The following is a 10,000-nucleotide window of genomic DNA, read 5'->3' as shown; positions in this document are numbered from 1 at the left end:
AAAAAAAAAAAAAAAACACCAATATGAGACTTTGATCATTTTTTCATGCTTCTTAAATTCACCTTCAGTCTGAGACGAGACAAACTTTCTACGTGTCTCTGTGCTTCTGTGTTTTATGTTAATTGTTTGGTTTATTAGTTTGTCCAGCTGTTTGCTCAATTTATTTATTGATTGATTTAAAGACAAAAAATTGAAATTTCCAGCGAATCATTTTTTCACTGAGGTCAGCTGTTCGATCTGTTTCCTGTTTGAGATGTTCAAGAGTCTCGTCTTCATCAAACTCCTGTTTTTCATTGATTTGGATTATTGTCTGACTTGTTTTTGTTTGTTTTTGTTTTTTGGCGTCGTGGGTCGATGTGGCACTGGTGCAGTTTGTTCCTCTGTGTTCTGTGATTGTTCTAATAATGTTCAGATCATCGGATGATAAATAACGTCACAAACAGAAGAGACTCAGGACGCAGCCACGTGGATGTTGATCATTTGTTGCCATGGTAACCACCAAACAGTTTAGGTCATCACGTCTTCATGTCTTGTCATATGATGATGTCGAAACAGAACGTGTCACATGGAGCCGCACTGTCACCATTTAAAAGAACATTTCAACAACAACCTGTAATTAAACACATGAAACTTATTTTAAACATAAAGTCACCAGAAAAATATGAGAAACTGGATGAAACACAGAATTCAAGACGGTGGTATGAAATGATAAACCAGCAACAGGAAGGAAATGTTCGGTCTCAGTTCAACAAACTGCAGCAGGAAACAAGAACAAAGAACAAAGAACGTATCAGAGTAAAAACGATCAAGAGAACCATCATGTGAGCGACGGGGAGAATGAATCCTGTTTGATAAAACGACAGCATGTGATCACACTGATCATTTACAAGAAGTGAAAACGAAGTTTACCAGAATTAGTGAGATGATCATTTCCATCTGTAGTCCTGCACATAAAATAAATATAATTTAATGTGTGTGGTGGAAAAATAAAGAGACTGTGAGAAAGAGGAAATCGTCTTTGTACATTTATTTTACTTTTGTGCAAAAGGACCAACAAAGTGATGATGATGGTGAAGCAAACGGAGTCTGTGAAGAGTCTAAAATGTGGAAACAATTCTTCGTCTAAACGCTGAGAGTTAGTTCTCTGAAGAACCGAGACGATGTGATGAATCAGATCTTTACTTCATGCAGCATGGAGAGAAAACTGGAGCTCAGTTTTCTCTGAAATATATACAGAAATATAAAAAACAACAGTTGGTGATTCTGTAACCGTGTCGATTCAATCGTTCCTTTAACAAAGTGAAGACACACTGGTCTTCCTGAGTAAACACTGATCTGATTGATCGATTTTTCACTCAGGCTTACAGTCGCCTTCCTCTTTCACAACTTACAGACAGAGACTCACAAAATTAGTACATTGATTATTGATCAAATTTGTTCCTCATCAGGGTTTTTATTTGCATCAGAACAAAAAGATTCTGGTTAAATGACTCAGAGTCATTAAAACCGTCGATCTTCAGGTAATTCCCTCGTTCTAACTGGACGCTAAATTCAGTGTGTACATGATATATTGGTCAGGCAGCGAATTATCACAGGCAGGTCAGACGAGTATCACCGTTAGAATGGATCATATGTCACATGATAACTTACAGTAAGTCCAGGTGTCTCACCTGATAAAAACAGTAAGAACACACTGCACAGTACAAAGTACAACATGAAATACACAATAACTACATTATAAAACCACCAGCTAACCAGTGCAGGTGCTTTACATAATAAAACAGGAAGTACACTGTAATGTTGTAATAATTTAATGCAGTTTTACTAAAAATCTGGGACTTCATCTAAATTAGGTACAAAATAAAATCAAAGCTGAAACTCAGACATCCAGAACTTTTTGAACAGAGAAGAAAAACATTTCTGAACAGACACTTTACTTTTCTAAACAGAAGACGTCCTGTACACACAGACACACACAGGTGTGTGATGTCTCACAGCTTTAATGATTCAGGCTTAAATGTTGAATATCAGCGATGGAAAGTAACTAAATAAAAATGTAAGACAAAAGCAACAGAAAAGACAGAATGAGCCAAAAATGATGTAAACAACCGAACAAGACATGACGAGCTGAAAACGGCGTTCCAGTTTAAAACGAGAAGAACTGGATGTAAAAGGACGTAACAAAACTTAACACGAAGGAAATGACTGAACAAACCAGAAGCAACAGAAAAGACATAAGACTGAGAGACAGACAGAGACTCTGTGGTGGAGCTTCAGTTGTCTTTAACAGAGACAGTCAGTAGAAATGTCCTTCAGAGGACGACTTTTTACTTTTATACTCTGAGGACATTTCAGAGCCTGAACTTTTTCACTTTTACTGCAGTAAACAAGTCGAATCAGTACTTTTACTTCTTCTAGGACTTTTGAGTCCTTTGTTGAATATGAATGTCAGCAGGATCGATCAGGGCACCACTGGAAGTTTTAATGGGCTCATGGAGACGTCGCTGGTCTGTGGTCTGTGGTCTGTGGTCTGTGGTCTGTGGTCGCTGGTCTGTGGTCTGTGGTCTGTGGTCGCTGGTCTGTGGTCGCTGGTCTGTGGTCGCTGGTCTGTGGTCTGTGGTCTGTGGTCGCTGGTCTGTGGTCTGTGGTCTGTGGTCGCTGGTCTGTGGTCTGTGGTCGCTGGTCTGTGGTCGCTGGTCTGTGGTCTGTGGTCTGTGGTCGCTGGTCTGTGGTCGCTGGTCTGTGGTCTGTGGTCTGTGGTCTCTGGTCTCTGGTCTGTGGTCTGTGGTCTGTGGTCGCTGGTCTGTGGTCTGTGGTCGCTGGTCTGTGGTCTGTGGTCGCTGGTCTGTGGTCTGTGGTCGCTGGTCTGTGGTCGCTGGTCTGTGGTCTGTGGTCTGTGGTCTCTGGTCTGTGGTCGCTGGTCTGTGGTCTGTGGTCGCTGGTCTGTGGTCGCTGGTCTGTGGTCTGTGGTCTGTGGTCGCTGGTCTGTGGTCTGTGGTCTGTGGTCTGTGGTCTGTGGTCTCTGGTCTGTGGTCGCTGGTCTCTGGTCTGTGGTCGCTGGTCTGTGGTCTGTGGTCTGTGGCTGTAGAGTCTCTGATGAAGAAGTGATATCTGAATCCTCCAACGACAGACTGAAAAGGACAGAAAGTCTGATTCCAGGTGGAAAAACATTCACTTACTGTGAGAACAGACTTTGTCCGTTGCTTTTAGGTCTCATTGTTCCAGCTGCAGCATCTGATTGGTTGTCTGTGGAGGGTTGGACACAGACAACCTGCAACACACGAGATGACGCTGACAGTTCACTTCCTGTTCTCTATCTGTTGTATTTCAATCAGGAGACTCAGAGTTAAAGGAAATAGTTTATTGACACGTGATAATAAAATATGACATGGCACTGATTCCTGATGTGTGTGTGTGTGTGTGTGAGTGTCTCTGTGTGTGTGTGTGTGTGTGTGTGAGTGTGTGAGTGTCTCTGTGTGTGTGTGTGTGTGTGTGTGTGTGTGTGTGAGTGTGAGTGTGTGTGTGTGTCTCTCTGTGTGTGTGTGTGTGTGTGTGTGTGTGTGTGTGTGTGTGTGTGTGAGTGTGTGTGTGTCTCTGTGTGTGTGTGTGTGTGTGTGTGTGTGTGTGTGTGAGTGTGAGTGTGTGTGTGTGTCTCTGTGTGTGTGTGTGTGTGTGTGTGTGTGTGTGTGAGTGTGAGTGTGTGTGTGTGTCTCTGTGTGTGTGTGTGTGTGTGTGTGTGTGTGTGTGAGTGTGAGTGTGTGTGTGTGTCTGTGTGTGTGAGTGTGTGTGTCTCTGTGTGTGAGTGTGAGTGTGTGTGTGTGTGTGTGTGTGTGTGAGTGTGAGTGTGTGTGTGTGAGTGTGTGTGTGTCTCTGTGTGTGTGTGTGTGTGTGTGTGTGTGTGTGTGAGTGTGAGTGTGTGTGTGTGTGTGTGTCTCTGTGTGTGTGTGTGTGTGTGTGTGTGTGTGTGTGAGTGTGAGTGTGTGTGTGTGTCTCTGTGTGTGAGTGTGTGTGTCTCTGTGTGTGAGTGTGAGTGTGTGTGTGTGTGTGTGTGTGTGTGTGAGTGTGAGTGTGTGTGTGTGTGTGTGTGTGTGTGTGTCTCTGTGTGTGAGTGTGAGTGTGTGTGTGTGTGTGAGTGTGAGTGTGTGTGTGTGTGTGTGTCTCTGTGTGTGAGTGTGAGTGTGTGTGTGTGTGTGTGTGTGTGTGTGTGTGTGTGTGTGTGTCTCTGTGTGTGAGTGTGAGTGTGTGTGTGTGTGTGTGTGTGTGTGTGTGTCTCTGTGTGTGAGTGTGAGTGTGTGTGTGTGTGTGTGTGTGTGTGTGTGTGAGTGTGAGTGTGTGTGTGTGTGTGTGTGTCTCTGTGTGTGAGTGTGAGTGTGTGTGTGTGTGTGTGTGTGTGTGTGTGTGAGTGTGAGTGTGTGTGTGTGTGTGTGTGTCTCTGTGTGTGAGTGTGAGTGTGTGTGTGTGTGTGTGTGTGTGTGTGTGTGTCTCTGTGTGTGTGTGAGTGTGTGTGTGTGTGTGTGTGTGTGTGTGTGAGTGTGAGTGTGTGTGTGTGTGAGTGTGTGTGTGTGTGTGTGTCTCTGTGTGTGAGTGTGTGTGTGTGTGTGTGTCTCTGTGTGTGAGTGTGTGTGTGTGTGTGTGTGAGTGTGTGTGTGTGTGTGTGTGTCTCTGTGTGTGTGTGAGTGTGTGTGTGTGTGTGTGTGTGTGTGTGTGAGTGTGAGTGTGTGTGTGTGTGAGTGTGTGTGTGTGTGTGTGTCTCTGTGTGTGAGTGTGTGTGTGTGTGTGTGTCTCTGTGTGTGTGTGTGTGTGTGTGTGTGTGTGAGTGTGTGTGTGTGTGTGTGTGTGTGTGGAGGGACTTCACTGTGCTATGGTATGGTTGTTAATTGAGGACAGGTGTGAATTCGGTGCCTCACTCCCTCGGGGTATTTAACCTGCAGGCCACGCCCCTCTGAGGACGGTATCAGACCAATACCCAATGAAAACACATGAAAACAGACAAAAACAAGCAAATTAAGAAAAGGCTTTCTGCAATTAGACACCTGTAAGATAATTACTGCCTGACAAAAGTGGGAAGTAACTTAAGAAAAATACTTTGTACTCACTGTAACTGGAAAGTCTCCTCACCTCAGCTGAGCCACGAGGTCAGGATCAGAGACGAGGGACGGTCCTGGAGGAGTCCAGCAGCCACTGAGACATGTTTGACTTACTCACTTTGGTTATTCGAGGACTGGATGGCTCATAGCAACAGCCTCAGTACTCCACAGTCCCACAGCACCTCCTGCAGGATCTGGGTCTGAACCGATCCTCCTTAATCTGAGGTTCAACAGCCGGTCGGAGCCTTTTTTCCAGCACGCTGAAGTAAACCTTCACATGGAGGCTGAGCAGTGAGACACAGAATAACTGGAGCACATCTTCTGGTCCAGCCTTTCAAAAACACAGGTACCAACCCTGACCTCCAAGAGACACGGGCCAGATTCAGGACTTCCTCAAAGTTCTTCTTCCACCACCTGACAACATCCCTAGTCCAGGTCAGTGGTTCTCCTCTCCAGCTGATCACAGATATAAACATATAAACATGATTTTCTTCCTGTTTTCACTGAACAAAAAGTTCTTTCATGTTATTTTATCAGAGGATTTCTGTGGGTAAAACTGGAGAGATTATGATTTAAATAAAACAGTTTGGTACTTTTGAGACACTTAAGTTTTACCATGAAGATGTTCTTGTGAAGCCAGAGGCTCAGTATGGAACCTTAATAAAGACAAACAGTTGTTCCACCCACACTGTTTTATTAACAGGTGACTGCTTTGCACCAGAGATGACAGATTACTACTTCAGTGTTGCTCCACACCAAAAATAAAGTGTCACATTTCATCTTTCAGCCTTCAGCAGCTTTCCAGTCCTTCACTGTGCAGAATTAATCATCTTTTGACATCATGGAAGTGTCCCCACAGGACGCTCGGGTTCCAGTTCCAGGGAGAGAACCACTCAGAACCGACGTCTGAATCAGTAACTCCAGTTCAACAGCTTGTTCCAGTGAAACATCAGGATCATGTGACGTCATCAAGGTGACGTCATAGTTCAGTAGTCATCAAAATAAGCCTCCCCCTCCTTATTTAATTTTTTTTTTTTTTTTTGGTGATGTTGCCACGACAGTCATTGTGGCCGGTCGCCTCTAGGATCCTCGATGTTTTACCAACGAGGAGGATTTCTGTTCCTGCTGTTTGTTATACAGTGCAGTGATTTTTAGAACATCATCACAAATACCTTTAAACAAAATAAAAAAAAACATGAGAGAGGTATGACCAGTTTTATCAATACACAAACTTTAACCAGATTTATCAGCATCTGCTTGCCCAGTTAACCTTTTTTTTTTTTTTTTTATAAATCATGACTCAGAACTTTAAAGTGTTCAAAAACAGACATTAATTCATTTTGTTCTGTTTGTGCTGTTTTAGATTCAAGGCTGGATTATGAGACCTGAATTCAAGACCTGTTCTCTGGACAACAGCATGGCAATAAATGACATTTAAAAATAACAAAACCTAAAAGTGACCCAAGCTGCAGTGTGACATCACTGACCATCATTATAATCTGAATTATTCTATAAAAAATCACTGAGTTCATGATGTGATGTAAAAATACTGCTGCTGTTCCACTGTATGAAAAAAAATCCAACTGAACCCAAAGTCCACTTGTCTGAAAGTCCATTACTCAGATAATGTTTGGTGCCTAAACCTTAGCCAGTATTGTTTGTTTGAACTCAGCTCAGTGTTTTTGGTGCACAACATTCACTTCATATTTTTAGCACCTAAAACTAACTACATATTTTTGGTACCTAAAGTCAACTCAGTAGTTTCGGTGCCTTTGAACACTGAACGTGGATTTTTTGCACGTGAAACTAACCACGTGTTTTTGGCTTCTGAACCTAATCCAGTACTTTTGGTGCCTAAATCTATCCAATCTGCAACAGTTTCACAATGTGAACCACCTGATTATTATGGTCAGCATGACAAAACCTTCTGATGTAACTCCTGGAGGACTTTCATCATGTTTGTCTTTGTCTGATGTTTATTAACGTGTCATGATGGATCCCGTTTCTTCTACTGCAAACCAAATTTATCTGCATGTACAAACAAATTAACCTGGTCTGATTGTTACCATGACAATGGGCCGTTACGTGTGAACGCTCTGGTTGTCTGAACATTAAGTTGAGAGTCAAACTGACCCTGATGACCCTCCATCCTCACCGATGATGTTATGCTCCTCGCTTTGAGGTTCTATCTTGTTGCCAAAATTTGGGCCAGACCTCTTCCAGACCTTTATTATCCCACCATTCCTGTGTATGCAGTTACCCAAACTCAGTACATGAACAAACAAACACTAAGATTTATGCATCAAAATGGTCCAGATGTTTATATTTGTCTGGACTCGTCAGAGTTGGGCGGGTAACACAACTCTAATATAAGTCTATTTCTTTATATCATCTGATAAATAATCTTGGCAACAAATACTTGAAATTCACAGCAACAGTTAATATATCAGGAATGCCATGTTAAATGAAAATCCAGTGTGAACCTGTACAGCAGAAAAACTCCAACCAATCAAATGAACTCTTCATCCATTCTTCAGAAAAGAACTGCTAATTTTTTTATGACAAAGACAAATGAACAAAACTAACCAACACTAAATTAAATCTGTTCAGTGAGTCAAGACTTCAACTTCATTCACTGACTTTAGAAACAAAACCATCTCACTCAATCTCAAGGTCTGTTCAGTTCTGGAGCTTTCAACTGAATCTCATGATGTTCAGTTGTCATGGAATCGTAGATGTTTAACTTTAGTTTATTTCCGAACACTTTGAGGACTTTTTCATCACCAGGTATCATTCAGACATCAACATGGAAGAGCTCAGAGGGCCAGAACTTCATCCACAGTAGGAGTGTTTCATCCAATAACTGTTGAAAGCTCCAGAACAGCTGCTAAACCGGCCTTGTGATGAAATTACTGGTCCAATCCGGTTTCCAAGGTGAAGAATGAACTTTTGATCTTGACTTTCAAGCCAACATGGACCAAAAGTCCTGAAAGTGCTCAGAAAGAAATCTATGCTTTGGAAAACTTTTTGATCTTTTCAAAAGCTCCAGAACTGCAGAACTTTTTCCAACTTTCAGTCTGATCAACACGTAACAACAAACGTTTCTGAATCCCCTCAGCTGTTTAAAGATACAATCACTGGTTTAAGTTTAGCACTCAGCAGTTAAATCCCAGAATGTCTCCCAGGTTTCTGAGTTACCAGAATCAACAGCGAGCTGGGAGACATTCAGGGGACATTTGGATTTAGGAGACTCTCCAACAGAATCAGAGGCCTTTCTCAGTCTCTTGTGAAAAATCCTCAGGTCATTCAGCTGTGTACGATCCAAATAATCATAAACAGTTTAGTTCTGCCAATTTTACCCAGGATGCTCTGGGTAGACTGTTTTTAGATGAGTTTTCAAACATGTAGGTAAGACCTGATCACACCAACACTGGAAAATGAGTTAATTCACTCGCAGAGGTGAAGCAAAAAGCTCTGAAACTGAATTTATGAATTTGACCAGTAACAAACCGTCCTGACCGAGACGACCTTTGATCGTTCTGCTCCATCAACACGGAACAGAGTTCCTTTCAGTTCACCTGCTTCATTTTACACGGCTGGGAGCATTTCAACCAAACATACGCTGGTCTGGAACCTGAAAACTTGGTTTGAAAGGTTTTAAAGTGGGCGTGTCACATTGTGCAGGTGGCTTTTTCTTTCTGAAACATCCTCCGGCGATGATGGATCAAAACGTGAGCTGGTTCACTAGACAGGACCGAGGCTCCGAGACTCATTAAGGGAAGCAGTTCATGAACCAGGAGCTGGTTTCAGAAAGATATCTTGACCAGCCTGTGATGTTGGGGCCTTTTCACGCCAGCTTTGTTTGATCTGAACCAAACTTACAGGTGTGACACCTCTTACAGACCAACGTTAGTCCAGTAACATCAGGTGGTCTCATTCCAGACTGAACTTGAACCATGGTTCGGTTTGTTCCTAGTGTGAAAACGTTAAAACACCAACCTTGGTTCTAACTAACAGGTGTGAAAAGGCCAAAATGGCGACTTTGGTTGTGACTTTCAGGTGTGAAAACATGCAAAGACTAGTTTTAATTTTGATCACAGATTAGTCTGTTGCAAGTTAGAACATAAAAATACAGACTGATTGACTGTGACCCATGTTACCATGGTAACAATCAGTGCCACCATAGGATCAGTTGGTGGCACTGATTTGCGAACACAGCAATGATTTGTTTGCGTCTTGTTCCACATCTTAATATTTTTTGAACACTGATGCCCTCCTCTGCGCTGGATTCACTTTGTTTACTGTCACTGCAGTTTTTTACATATCAGATTTTTTTCTTGTTCAATTCTTCACAAAAACTTTACAACTGAAACATCATCCAAGAGACACAAGTCCTGCTGTGAAAAACACTCATTTCAACCCTTTTTTTGGTTTGTTTGTTTTTGTAGAAGGTTGTAATTTACCCAGAGAAGTTCTTGTACCACAGTCCTACCATTAGATAGAACCATTAGATAGAACCATTAGATAGAACTAATCTGCTTTGTGCATCAGATGAATGTAGACGTCTGTGGCTCCACCAAATTAACAACGACAGACTTGGACTGTGGCTCCAAAACAGAGCTGAACGATTCATCAGAATTTGATCAAAACTGCATTATGGACAGTAAAGTAGAGCTCCAGCTCACGTTCACTTGATGTTGATTACATGTTTTTAGTTTTAGAAGTCTCAGAATCATTTCTTGACGTGAACGGTGAGGCGGGGGGGAATTCACCTCCTAAATATTCAGAGTTGTGTTTGTTATGTTATAATAATAATGAAGGCCTTTTCTTTCTGCTGTGATCAGGTCTTCATGTTTTTACTGCTCACTGAAAGTCAGTGAAGATTATTTTGGTGTAGATGATGTTCAGTGTAT

General features: G+C 42.2%; 2 protein-coding genes across 3 annotated transcripts in view; one reads left to right on the top strand and one right to left on the bottom strand.

Moving 5' to 3' along the window:
* The window catches only part of LOC146308892 (serine/threonine-protein kinase WNK4-like), a 107,435-nt gene that overhangs the window by 46,898 nt on the left and 50,537 nt on the right, over nt 1-10,000 (top strand). The window lies entirely within an intron of this gene.
* LOC146308896 (uncharacterized) overlaps nt 9,746-10,000 on the bottom strand; it is a 13,576-nt gene continuing 13,321 nt past the window's right edge. For both annotated transcript variants that reach the window (XM_084744365.1, XM_084744366.1), the window contains one exon: nt 9,746-10,000. This exon is cut by the window's right edge and continues 443 nt beyond it. The gene's annotated coding sequence lies outside the window, so the exon portion shown is untranslated.

The sequence above is a fragment of the Lutjanus erythropterus genome, chromosome 19, assembly GCF_056507025.1.
Source record: "Lutjanus erythropterus isolate fLutEry1 chromosome 19, fLutEry1.hap2, whole genome shotgun sequence".
Classification (NCBI taxonomy): domain Eukaryota; kingdom Metazoa; phylum Chordata; class Actinopteri; order Lutjaniformes; family Lutjanidae; genus Lutjanus; species Lutjanus erythropterus.
This window is presented reverse-complemented; position numbering and strand designations above follow the sequence as displayed.